At 49.2% G+C, this 12,151-nt stretch overlaps 1 long non-coding RNA gene across 6 annotated transcripts; it reads right to left on the reverse strand.

Annotated features, from left to right (window-relative positions):
- Positions 1 to 2,398: 2,398 nt before the first annotated feature.
- On the reverse strand, positions 2,399 to 5,483 carry LOC123159567 (uncharacterized). 6 transcript variants are annotated; one of them, XR_006479786.1, is made up of 5 exons: positions 5,018 to 5,483; positions 4,833 to 4,920; positions 3,809 to 4,319; positions 3,198 to 3,376; positions 2,399 to 2,672 (listed from the first exon to the last, which is right to left on the reverse strand). It is a non-coding gene; the product is annotated as an uncharacterized lncRNA (long non-coding RNA). The 6 variants fall into 6 exon arrangements; XR_006479781.1 differs by having other exon boundaries at positions 3,809 to 4,322; XR_006479785.1 differs by having other exon boundaries at positions 4,833 to 4,940.
- Between the last annotated feature and the right edge of the window lie 6,668 nt (positions 5,484 to 12,151).

A 12,151-nucleotide genomic window follows, 5' to 3' on the forward strand; every position in this document is an offset into this window, starting at 1 on the left:
TGTGGTCGGGCTCAGAACGGACAACGGAAAGAACCGGCGGGACCCGAACGGATGCAAGTTTTAAAAACAATGACGGCAACGAGTGTTGATGCAATGCGGCTGATGCGATAATGAAATGCATGACATGAACAAAAGCAAAACAAAAGACAAAAACTCAACCACGAAGAAAATAACATATCACATCTCCGGAAAAGGCAAGAGTTGGAGTTACGAATATGGAAAGTTGTATCCGGGGCGTTACAATCAGCCACTCTCAGATGCTTTCCATGTGTACTACAAGAAGCCTATTATGTGTACTGAGTTTGAATGGAGTTCTCTTAGCCTTCCTCCAACTCAACCGAAGGCGGACCAGGATCTTACACCAAACTAGAAGAACGCCCGTGCGTTGCAACGGGGCCACATTAACTTTAAGAGTTCAATATTACGACATTGGCGACCTTTTTTGCCATCAAATCCTCACACACACAGACACACACTGTCCCTCCCTCTTCCTCACTCTCTATCCCCCTCTCCCTCTCTCTCTCTAACACACACACATATCCATCTTATTGGGTACGGGACCATGATCCATCTATTTCACACATACACGCTAGTGTATAACAATATGGATTATGTGTATTATATTTGCCACCAGAACTGAGGGAATTAATTTCATGTAAATCGACCAGCCACAGCTCCAAGAATACGCGGACGAGGTGGCTCGGGTCGGCGTCGACGCCGTCCAGCGCGGGCCACGGGCCCGCTTCCAAGTGCACGTGCAATGCACGTCTTCACAAATATTATAACCAGATGTGAGAAATCTTGGATAGCTAACCTGGACAATACTGTTATTTCTATGCGTCAGAAAAAATGGAATAGCAAAGCTAAGTATGCCTACATACGCTCAGATTATATATAAGAATCTTGGATGAATTATTGCAACAAAGCACTAAGCAGCGATAAATTTAATTAAAAAGTCCATTAACTATGCAGGCAGCAAGCTTGTTACAACATAGAGAGATAGGAAAATGTCACCTCCAGTAATGTAGCGCAAAGGAGTGGAACGAAGCATGAATGAGCGGTTGTTTGTTCTTCTCCATGTACATGGATCAGCAGTAGAGGCCAAGTATATAAGTACTTGACCGAACTCCACTCTTCGTGTACGGAGAGCCATGTCACCTTCTCGCCGCTGCAGCATGGGAGGACGGCTCGTTCACGTGACCCTCCAGCTGGGGGATCCATGGTGGCTGACCGTCGAGCTCGAGGCAGAGAAGTTGAGGGCAGCAGTGGCGAGATCCATGCCGGCCAACCGGGCGAAGAGGAGGTCGTCAGGGAGGGACACATCGGCAAGATCCGGTCACCACGCGACCTGAAGAGCAACAGTGATCTCCACAAGGTGTAGGCCGACGGCGTGCTCCATCCCGTGCGATTGGGTGACCATGGCGGTGGCCACAGCTCCTCATGCTCGCCTCGATCTCGGCGACACACCCTGAGTGTAGGAGGCAGCAACGACCTCGACGAAATCATGGCCTCCATCCCGGAACGCATGAAGGACCTCGGCCCCGTCGCTACTCCTCCCGCCGTAGCCGCACGCGGCAGCGGACCGTGGGTAGGAGGGCAGGCGGCGTCGCCTCGGCTGATGGCAGGGAGCAGCGCTAATTTCGGGTAGGTGGCATCGCGAGGACGACCGCGGCCGCGGGGAAGCACCCCGATCATGCTGCCAGGCCAATCCTTCTCCTTCGATCCCCTATCCCCAAAGATTGCACCGCCGCCCCGGTCATGTTGTTTCCATATATTATGCCATTTTTTCCTGTACCTAAACAAACGCGGGCGAGCGGATGGCAGAGTTTTGGTCCGCCCTCTAAAATTGCTAAACGCACTTTTGGTGAGGATTATTGTTAATAAATGAATTCAATCATGTCGCTCTAAATAAATGGATTCAATCATGTGACTCTAATTACTTCGGATTGTTATGTGCACACTAAGCGGGGTGCAGTTAGGAAAGAAAATGTTTTCTAATTAAAGTGATTGAGTGATTTAAGGTAAGGTTAATTAATTTAGATTTGATTTTTAGTGATTGTTAGTAAAGTATGATGCGTCTTTAAAATCTTTTATTTGTTTCCTTCAAATCTATTATTTGTTTCCTTAAAATCTATTATTTGTTTCCTAAAGAAATTTGCAATAATGGAAGGTACCGGTTGATTTGGATAAGTTAGTAAATTTAGATCCGTGATTGCGTGCACATTTGGAAAGTGCTGATTTGCAAAGAAAGAGCTGAGGGGTAAATAAACCGGTGAATAAGAAACCAGCATCGAAAAAAATCTACGACGATTAACCTACGAAAAAAACCCGGACCAAAGTGGTGGGACGAAAAAAAACCTGGAAGCGAGACTACCAACTGCTCCATTAGGAGTAGAGATAAACCCCAAAGAGGATTCACAACCTTATCTTCTTTTGTTGAGTTCAGATATGGGGCGGATGGGATTCAAAATTCTATTTCATCATCAATGCCTCGCATTGCTGATAGTAGCGCATTAAATAACCCACACGCTCCAGAAACACACACAACCATGGCCCACGCAAGCACATGTAGAACTCTCATGGCATTCTGGTTTTGACATCGAAAACACATTGCTCTAACCCATGTGCTCCTTGTCTTCTTCAGTATGCACTTCCTGAGGCCTGACAGTGACCTGCAGACAAAAGCAAAACAAAACAGAATTAATGCTATAGGTAGAAGAATGATGAAGAAATGATATAGTATAACTATTTCACACAACATGACCCGCCAAAAAAGGTGAAACATGTGAAATGATGTAAGAGAAAAGACAACTATTCTAATTAAAGGATAGCAATTGTGTTCTTATAATACAAAAGTTAATTATACAAGAAATGCATCCTAGATTGAGCTAAATCATAGGGCTCTCTATGAATATTTGATATTATGTTAATAGGAAGACTAAATAGACTTCAGTAACACAAACTGTCATTGCGGTAACTGTTCAATGCTTACGGCTTGAGAGAATATCTAAAGAATAAAATGGCCAAGTCTAACAATTACTCACAACTGAAACCTTAGAGTGAAAAAGGAGTTTATCAAGTTTATTTTCCCGAAAGATGTGTCCTAGAGAGTGATCGAAATTGAAACCTCATCTGACACCCATTTAATAATGTAAATAGATGAATCGAACATGCACTAAGTTGGCTTGTCCACTCACCAAAGACTCAGTCAATAGCTGTGCGGAGCTCACTCAAAGCCTTCTCGACTTAATGAAGCCTCATTGTTGTACTGCAGTCACATCATGATTCAGGTACAGAGAGGCAGCGTGACCGTGGAGAAAATCTCATGAAAGCAGGCGGCGCTGCGCTTGAGTAACTGGAACAACCATGGGAGCACCTTTGCAAAATGTGAAGCATGATGTCCATTAGGAAGCTTTGCTCAACAAATAGATTAAGTTGTCGCAAGATGCATGAAACCAAACTCTGTCCCTTGATACAAATTCAAGCAGAACAGAACAGAGATTGCATGAAGAAAAAATTAAAGTACAGTTAAACACAACTCTGGTGTATTCATTCAAAATAGGATGATAATGATCTAAAGAAAATGACGAACATCAAAGATGATGTCTCACCTTTAAACACCCTACTGAAATACAATTTGTTCTAAAATAAATAACTAAAACATAAAATACTCAAAACATTCAGTAACGTGGTGTGCTATTTTTCTTCACAAACAAACTTATACCACATCTTTGAAACATAAAATACTCAAAACATTCAGTAACATTTTCCTTTTATTTCTTTCAATTCACTAATTAAAACTACATACCCAGAGTTATGTGTGCCTTGCCCGCACCAAGGAAAAGGCATGTCCATGGGCTCTGTCCACCAGACTCCACGGGCCATTAAGGGATGGGACGGCTAGCTGCTCCCTTGGCTCACCGACCATCACATGAGTAGCTCCGCATTGCCTTGCACATATACCACATCTCTACCAGCTAGGAACACAGCCGTTTATTCCTATGTGGCCACCACACTCCTCCCTGATGTCTCTCCCTCTCTGTCCCTTTCTCGTCCTCTCTCATTGTCCCTCCACTCCATGACTAGCACAAGGGACAAAGAATGGCATGGAAAGTAAAAACTCATCAATGATTAACTACTACCCGTAGAGGCATATCACCAGATATGTTGTAGATGTTCGTAAAGGAGGAGGCAACAGAGCTCAAAATCTTGGACCATGAAACATCATCCAGTGATAAGCTCTTTCTTTCACTGGTATTGCAGCTTGCGGTGCAACCAAGAGCTCCCTAATGGTGGCGGGGAGGGTTTCCTGTTCGGCGCTGCTAGAGGACATCAAAAAGAGCAAAATTTTAGTTTCAGTACTAACGAATTTTTTTACGAAATTAATATTTTCACCTAAAATCATAATATGATCCTTATTTGAGCAAGAATACTTTTCACAAATAATCATAACAGAGATCCATATTAGATCATAAAAACTTTTAGCCTTGGTACTGATATGAACCACTTTATAAGATTCAAAATCAAGAAACTGTAGTAATAAAGATTAAATGTGCAAACTCCAGCAGTGAACTACATGGATGCTAATAAAATAAAATGGATTCGGTTAAACTAGAATTTCAAATAACTATACAGAGGCAACATGATTGCTTTACAACATATTCATATTTGCATAATCCAATACAAAAACATCTCTCATGTGATCAGAAACCTTGTAGGCAGAAAGGTCAGTGAAGACACATATTTAGTAGGGCGTGGTCGAGATCCACGCAATGATGTACCAACAAGGTCACCCAATTAGTGAATATGCGTATAAGCGAGGATGTGCCCACCACGACTCTCCTCCATCTCATCATCATCTCTTTCCCTACTCTCATCTTCTTCATCAGGCAATGGGCTAATGCCATCTTTTTTTCGTTGCTGTCGGTTGTCACGGGAGGCTATTAAGCTAACATTCAATCAGAGATTCAAATATTTAAAGGGTGTGGGTGCAGATAATAGAATGAGATACACATACCTCCCCCTTTCTCACGAACCAACTGTAGATGTAGTTATATATCCTCCATCCAATACCGCATGCCTCCGATCCAAAGAGTCATGACGATCTCGCTCGCCCAGCGGGTGGCTGTGTCAAGGTAGGCGGACCGCTGAAGGACTCAACCAAAGGGAGACGGTTGTGCCTACCAATATGCAGCAGATTGGGGTGGTGGCTGGCAACAACAACGCCTATGGCTGGTGCGGCGGGATGGTGAACCAATCTGGCGGCTGCTGGGGGTGAGGACTACGGACATGCGACACTGGCTGCGAGGTAGGGCAATGAGAGGAGGAGGAGATGGTGGGTGTTCCACGGGTGTCGCAGCCGGTGTGGTGCTTGATGCGGGATAGAGGGACCGCCGTTGGGGGGACGCCAATGGAAGGGGGAGATCTGTAGATGGAGATTGGGTCGTGGGAGAAGGTGGAGGACGTGGGTTCATTCTAGTTTTTGCGTTGGTTTGGCGTGTGGGCTTTTTGGGAGATTTTTTGGTCTGCTATGGTATGAGGGTGGGGGTAGCAAACGAGGTTGAACCATCACGATGTTCGATTTTTTTTTATTTTTAGAGAAAAGGCCAAGGCCCGACTTTATAGATAAAGCCACACGGCAGCGTCACGAATACCCAATGCTCACACGAACACAGAGCCACAGAGAAAGGTAAATAGACCCAAAGTAGTAGCGATACAGGCAGCTGCCAAACACGGCACGCAGGCCGGGAAGAGAAGAAGACCTAATCCCGCAAACTACAACACCAAAATTATACACCATGATTCGTCCCGGAGATCTGAGAGGCTGAAGCCCGAATTTTGGCGATGAGCAGGTCCAGGGCGTCCCGATCTGGCTCCTTAGTCAATGATCTCCACTGCTGCAAGAATATACATGATTTGAAAAAAACATCAGCAGGCTTAGATGGGAAGGTAAGCTCAATAGTAAATTTGTTTCTAATGGTTCATAGTGCCCAACATAAGGCTCCCAAGCCAACCCAGAAAACCCTCCTGATGACCCCTACCAGAGATTTGGCTAGGGTTCTAATATCTGAGAAAGAGGAGGGATTCCAGGAGACCCGAAGCCAGGATCTGACGCAAGCCCAAACTAATTTGGCGAGAACACAGTTGAAAAAGATGTGATTAGAGTTTTCCAAAGCCCCACACAAGTTACAGAATTCCGAGCCCGGCCCGTTGCGTTTTTTGATCTGATCAGCAGAAGGGAGGAGACCACGGAAGGCTTGCCAGAGGAAAATCTTAATCTTAGGAGGGACCTTAGATTGCCAAACACAAGAGAATCTACCCGAAGTAGTACCACCAATCAGTCTAGAGTACAGTGATTTGACCGAGAATATACCAGAGGCCGTAAGCGGCCAAACCACCGAGTCGGCCTCCTCCGAGAGCACAGAGAAGAGGGCAGAAAGACTTTGCCATTCTTCCAACTCTTCAGGAGACAGGGCCCGACGAAAAGCCAAGTCCCAATTATTAGCAGCCACCTCCGCGATGGAGATTTGCGGATTGGGGCAATAAGAGAACAGAACCGGAAAGCTAACAGCCAGGGGAGCATCCCCAGACCACCAATCTAACCAAAAACGAACAGCGGACCCGTTACCCACACAAAACTTAACGTGCTCCAGAAAAATCGGCCGCACTTTAACAAGGGCTTTCCAAAACTGCGAACCGCGCCGCGCGGGGGCAAACATAGGGTTGGAGTTAGGAAAATATTTAGCCTTAAGAATCGAAGACCACAGCACATCGGCCCCAACCGTCATAATTTTCCACCACCACTTAACGAGCAGACAAATATTCATCACCCGAGTATTAATAATGCCTAACCCCCCAAGATTTTTAGGCTTGCACATAAACTGCCACTTGACCAACCTATACTTTCTTTTGTTATCAGCAGAATTCCAATAAAAGCCACCCCTATGTTTGTCGAAGCCAGCATGCACTCCATCCGTGAGACGATAAAAACCCATAAGGAACATCGGGAGAGAGGATAAGCAAGAGTTGATTAGAGCCACTTTGCCAGCATTGGTATTATACCTACCCCTCCAAGGAAGCACCCTATTCCCCACTTTAGCAACCACCGGAGCGAAGTCTTTCGCGTGAAGCAGACCAGGAGAGATAGGCAGACCTAAATATTTGAAAGGAAAGGAACCTAAAGAGCAGTTGAGGAGCCTGGCCACCCGCAAGGCCTCCGCCCGGTCAACCCCGTCACCATAACCTCACTCTTGGCGAAATTGATTTTAAGACCAGAAACAGCTTCGAAACACAACAGAATAAATTTCAGATTGGCAATACAGGCATTGTCCAACTCTACCAGGATGATTGTATCATCCGCATATTGTAGATGAGAGACCCCTTCCGGAAGTAGGTGAGAAACCACAGGGATAATATGACCACATCGAGCCGCTTTGGAGAGCATACAGGAGAAGGCGTCAGCCACAAAGTTGAAAAGAACAGGGGAGGCCGGATCCCCTTGGCGGAGGCCCCTACAGTGTGGCCACCCAAGACCAACTGCATGATACGGTGAACATAAGCACCGTCGAACCCTTTGGCAAGAAGAATCTGCCTGAGAAAAGGCCAGCTAACCGAGTCATACGCTTTTTCGAAGTCTAGCTTGAGGATAATGGCTTTGGATTTGCGCACATGAAGGTCATGAACAATCTCATGAAGGGAGAGAATACCATCTAAAATAAAACGCCCTTTGATAAAAGCAGACTGGAAGGGAGTAATAACTCTGTGAGCTACCGGAGACAACCGGTTCGCAAAGCCTTTGGAAGGGAACTTGGCAAAGTTGTTAATCAACGCTATAGGCCGGAATTGGGAAATGACATGCGGACCCTTTACCTTAGGGATCAGGGATATAACAGCATAGTTCAGGCGAGAGATGTCGACAGTACCAAGACAAAAACCCTGAATAACGTTACACACCAACTGTTTCAACTCGGGCCAAAATTTCCGAAAGAAAGGGATGGAGAAGCCATCAAGCCCGGAAGCAGCATTAAGATTGGCAGAATTAACCACATCCCAGATTTCCTGATCGGAGAGCGGAATCATCAAGGATGCATTCTCCTCAGGAGAAATTTTAAGACCAGAACTCTAGAGGTGGGGGGAGATGGACAGGCCCGATGGAGGTTTAGCTCTTAACAGAGACGAAAAGAAGTCCACAACGTGAGCCATAATCACGGATTGATCAGAAGAGCGCATACCATTAATCAACAGGCTATTAATCTCGCAACGCCTATGCCTACCGTTTGCGATCGCAAAGAAGTAAGCAGTAGGAGCGTCCCCTTTGAGAGTCCAATTAAGGGTGCCCCTCTGGCGCCAATAGATCTCAGCCTGATGGTGCAGCTGCAGAAGAGCAGCCTCCAGATTATAGCGAACAGCCCAACCATCCTCAGCGAGCCCAATAGAGTCAGCAGTACGGTCCAGCTCCAGGCTCTGATTTTCAAGGAAGGCTTTGGTGCGGCGATCCTCCGCCGCACGATTACGCGACCAGCCTCTAAGAAATTTTCGTAAGGCATAAGCACATGACTGCCAATCATCCAGAGGGCCAAAAGAGCGGGAGTTGTGAGAAAGGGATTGGGAGATCTTCGCCGCAACCATGTCAACAAAGCCCTCAACAGACAGCCAAGAAGCATCAAACTGAAATCTAGCCGGAGGTCTATTGCGAATGGAACCATCATCAAGAATCAAGGGGGTGTGGTCTGACCCTACGATGCACTTAGCGAAAAGAGAGGACCTAGGAAACAAGGCATCCCAACTGGGACACAGGAAGACACGATCAAGCACCGATCTGATAGGGTTCACCTGATGATTAGACCAAGTAAAGCGGGCTCCCCCCCGAGGAAGCTCCCGAATAGCGTTGGCACTAATAAAGTCGTTAAAAGCATTGGCTAAAGACCAGGAAAAATTATCATTATTCTTGTCAAGAGGGCATCGCAGAAGATTAAAGTCTCCCCCAATAACCATCGGAAGAGTACAGGACTCAATCTTGATCGAAAGTTCATCAAGGAAAAGATGCGAAAAGGAGTGATCCGCGGGCCCATAAACAACTATAAATTCACAGAGGGTATTCATAGATCTGTGCGAGAGAACCACACTAGCCCAATAAAACCCATGATCAAAAGCAACAAAGTCAAAAATGTCCTTATTAGAACCGATCAGAATCCCTCCAGAGTGGCCCGAAGCCGGTACAGATTGCCAATGAAATCTATCCATACCCACGATAGCAGAAAGCTCACTGGGGGAAAAGGAATCCTTAAATGTTTCAACCAGCCCCACAAAGTCAATAGAATTAGAACGGACCAAATCTTTCAGTTGGTCACGGCGCCCCCTAGCACCGAACCCTCTAATATTCCAGAATAAGGCCCTCATTTATACGAAAGGTTCTTGATACGGAGGCTCGACCTGCTGGGGGCCACACAGGGTTTAGATCGTTTATTAGTGCCCCTCTTAGCAAGGCAGGATGAGGGCTGGCCACTACCAGCACCCGAAGCCTCCCCCACACCACAACCAACATCTGCGACCCGCGAGGCAACGGCCTCTTTGGCTTTCGCAATGGCCGCTTGGGCCAATTCATTAGCCCGAATAATAGCAAGAAGCGAACTGGGAGAGCCAACAGAAGTGTCAACCACCAAACCCACGTCCGACATAATATTTAAAAGATGATCATCAGACATCGAAGGTAAAACCACCCGAACCGGAGAAACAGCGACAGATGGGGATGGGGAGGTACCTGGGGGAGGGAGGTCCTTCGCCGCTGCCCGCTTCTCCGCCCTTTCCAGAATAGAGCCACCAGAATGGGACACCCGCCTACCTTTGCGGGCCGTGGACACCGGGGAGCGGATAGCAGGCGACCGCGCAGCAGGAGAGCCAGCGTGGGGGCCCGAGCGGGACATGGAGCCCAGATCATGATCAAGACGCCGGCAGATCCCCGTCATGGATTGCTTCGAGCCCGAAGAGGTCCGGCTCTTAGCCGAGTACTTGCGAACTGAGGATTTCTTCTTCGAGGGGTGTTGGGATTCCACCATGTCTCGAGCAGGAGAGCCAGGGAGATCTTCAATACCCGAACGAGTGGGGGAGATAGGGCGGGCCGGAAGGTTGGAGCATGCAGCAGACACAGGAGTAGCCGAGCAGGGCGGAGCCTTAGGCAGATCAGCAGCAGCAGAGGGGGCCATCTGGGCAGAAGGGGGAATCACTACATCTTCACGAGGAGCATCACCAACAGGCGCTTGAGAGTGAAATAGCTCACGTTCTGAGTCTGCCAAGCCGTCCCATTCAGATTGAGTGAAGCGGAGATTAGACCCAAAACTTTGATTGGGGCCACCAAAAGAACCATCCCCATCCTTGTCATGTTTATCCGAAGGATTAGCAGGAGTAGGGGGGAGGTGGAGCATGGAAAGCCGCCGCCGCCCCCTCCACCCGCACCCGCAACCTGATGCCATTGGGAGAGGGATAGACATCAATGAAGCCATGCACCCGATCAGGAACAACACACCAGACCTTCATCCGAGCAGGACCAACCTTGTTCAAAGACTCCTCATCCACCTCAATGGGTTTCCCAATCAAAACCCCAAAGGACATGAGGAAAGCAGACGAGCGCAGACTAGCAGGTAAATCATCAATCAACACCCACACTTGAGACAGAGGACCAACTGCAGTGCCGTTGGATGCAGCCGCTTTGACAGAAACCACCAGTTGATTAAGAGGTAAGGTGAAGCTGGTGCAGGAAGCGATCATTCGCAGGCAATCTTTGGAGGGGAACACCACAGAGAAGTCAAAATCTGACAGCTGCACAACTTGCCAGTCCCAACCAGCCACATCCCAGATGCGAAGCCCTTCCAGCAGAGTTTGGGGGGAGATCTTTTGGTCTTTGACAGAGACAATAGCCGCGTTGGACAGCGTAGGAGCCACCTCCCGAACAGGCAGGTCACCATCGAAGGCGAAGAAGGAGCAGCCAGGAAGACCCAGACCAAACTGGATGACCGCGGGAGGTTTCTGCCTATCCATGCAGTTAACCGTGAGGTGACCATCAGAGCGACAAATCAAGCAGAATGGTGGATTGGTGCATCGAGACTGAAAGTGGCCCGGTCTGTGGCAAGCGAAGCAAGTAAGCGCTGAGGGGTTGCTGTGGGAGGAGGAGGAGGGGCGGGATTGTTGCTGCGACGGGGGAGGAGGAAGGATCCCATCCCCAGGAGCCGGACCAGGCGGCCGACGCGCCGGCCCCGCGAAGGATCGAGGCGGCGGACGAAAGCCAGGTCCGGCCCCAAAAGAGCGAGGAGGAGGGGGAGGTAGGGGCCGGGACGGGGCCGACGGGCCACGCCCAACACCCGGAGCCGGGAGGGAAGCCGAGGACGAAGACACCCCACCGCCAGAAGCCACCGCCGCCTCCCACGGATCCAACACCGGGGAAGGAGAGGGACCAGACCCAGAGCCCTGCAGGCCAGATCCAGTCACCCCCTCCTTCACCGGGTGCTGCTCCCGCTCCGGACCCGAAGCCCAGGCCTCGCGGGCACGAGCCGCCTGCTCGCGTGCCGCATGCTCCGACTCCAGCCTGGAGCGTAGCGAGGCCTCAAGCTCCAAATCCAACACGGAGGCGGGGGAGTCCTCGCGGCGCCGCTTGCTACCAGAAAGCGCCTCGCAAGAGGAACCCCTAGACTTGTCCATGGAGATCACCGCAGCAAAAGGAAGAAGGAGGGGTGGAGGTGGGGGGGATCTGATGATGCGACGGATGGGAAGACGATAGCGGCGCAAGTCGGCGGCAGAAGCAGGAAACCCTAGCAGGAGGGATACCGAGCCGCGAGGGATCCACATATAGCCCAAGCGAGCCGTGCCCCCCTGGGCCCGACTCGCCAAATGGGCCGGAGAGGGACGGGGAGCCGGTAACCGGGCGGTGGACCCAACTGGGCCAAGAGAAACAAGCGGGGGGAATTCGATAACCGAAGAGAGGGAGGGGGGAGGGGGAGGCCCACTAGCCAGCACCGCCCCAACAGGCCCAGCAGGCCCACACGGGGAGAAGGCCCGCGAACCGGCGGCCACTACACAGGGATCTGGATCTAGGGTACACGTAGCGACCAGCGGCCCCACCGCCGCCGCCGCCGGCGACGGAGCCCCCGCCGCCGGAGAC

This window comes from Triticum aestivum, chromosome 7B, assembly GCF_018294505.1.
Source record: "Triticum aestivum cultivar Chinese Spring chromosome 7B, IWGSC CS RefSeq v2.1, whole genome shotgun sequence".
NCBI classification, from domain to species: Eukaryota; Viridiplantae; Streptophyta; class Magnoliopsida; order Poales; family Poaceae; genus Triticum; species Triticum aestivum.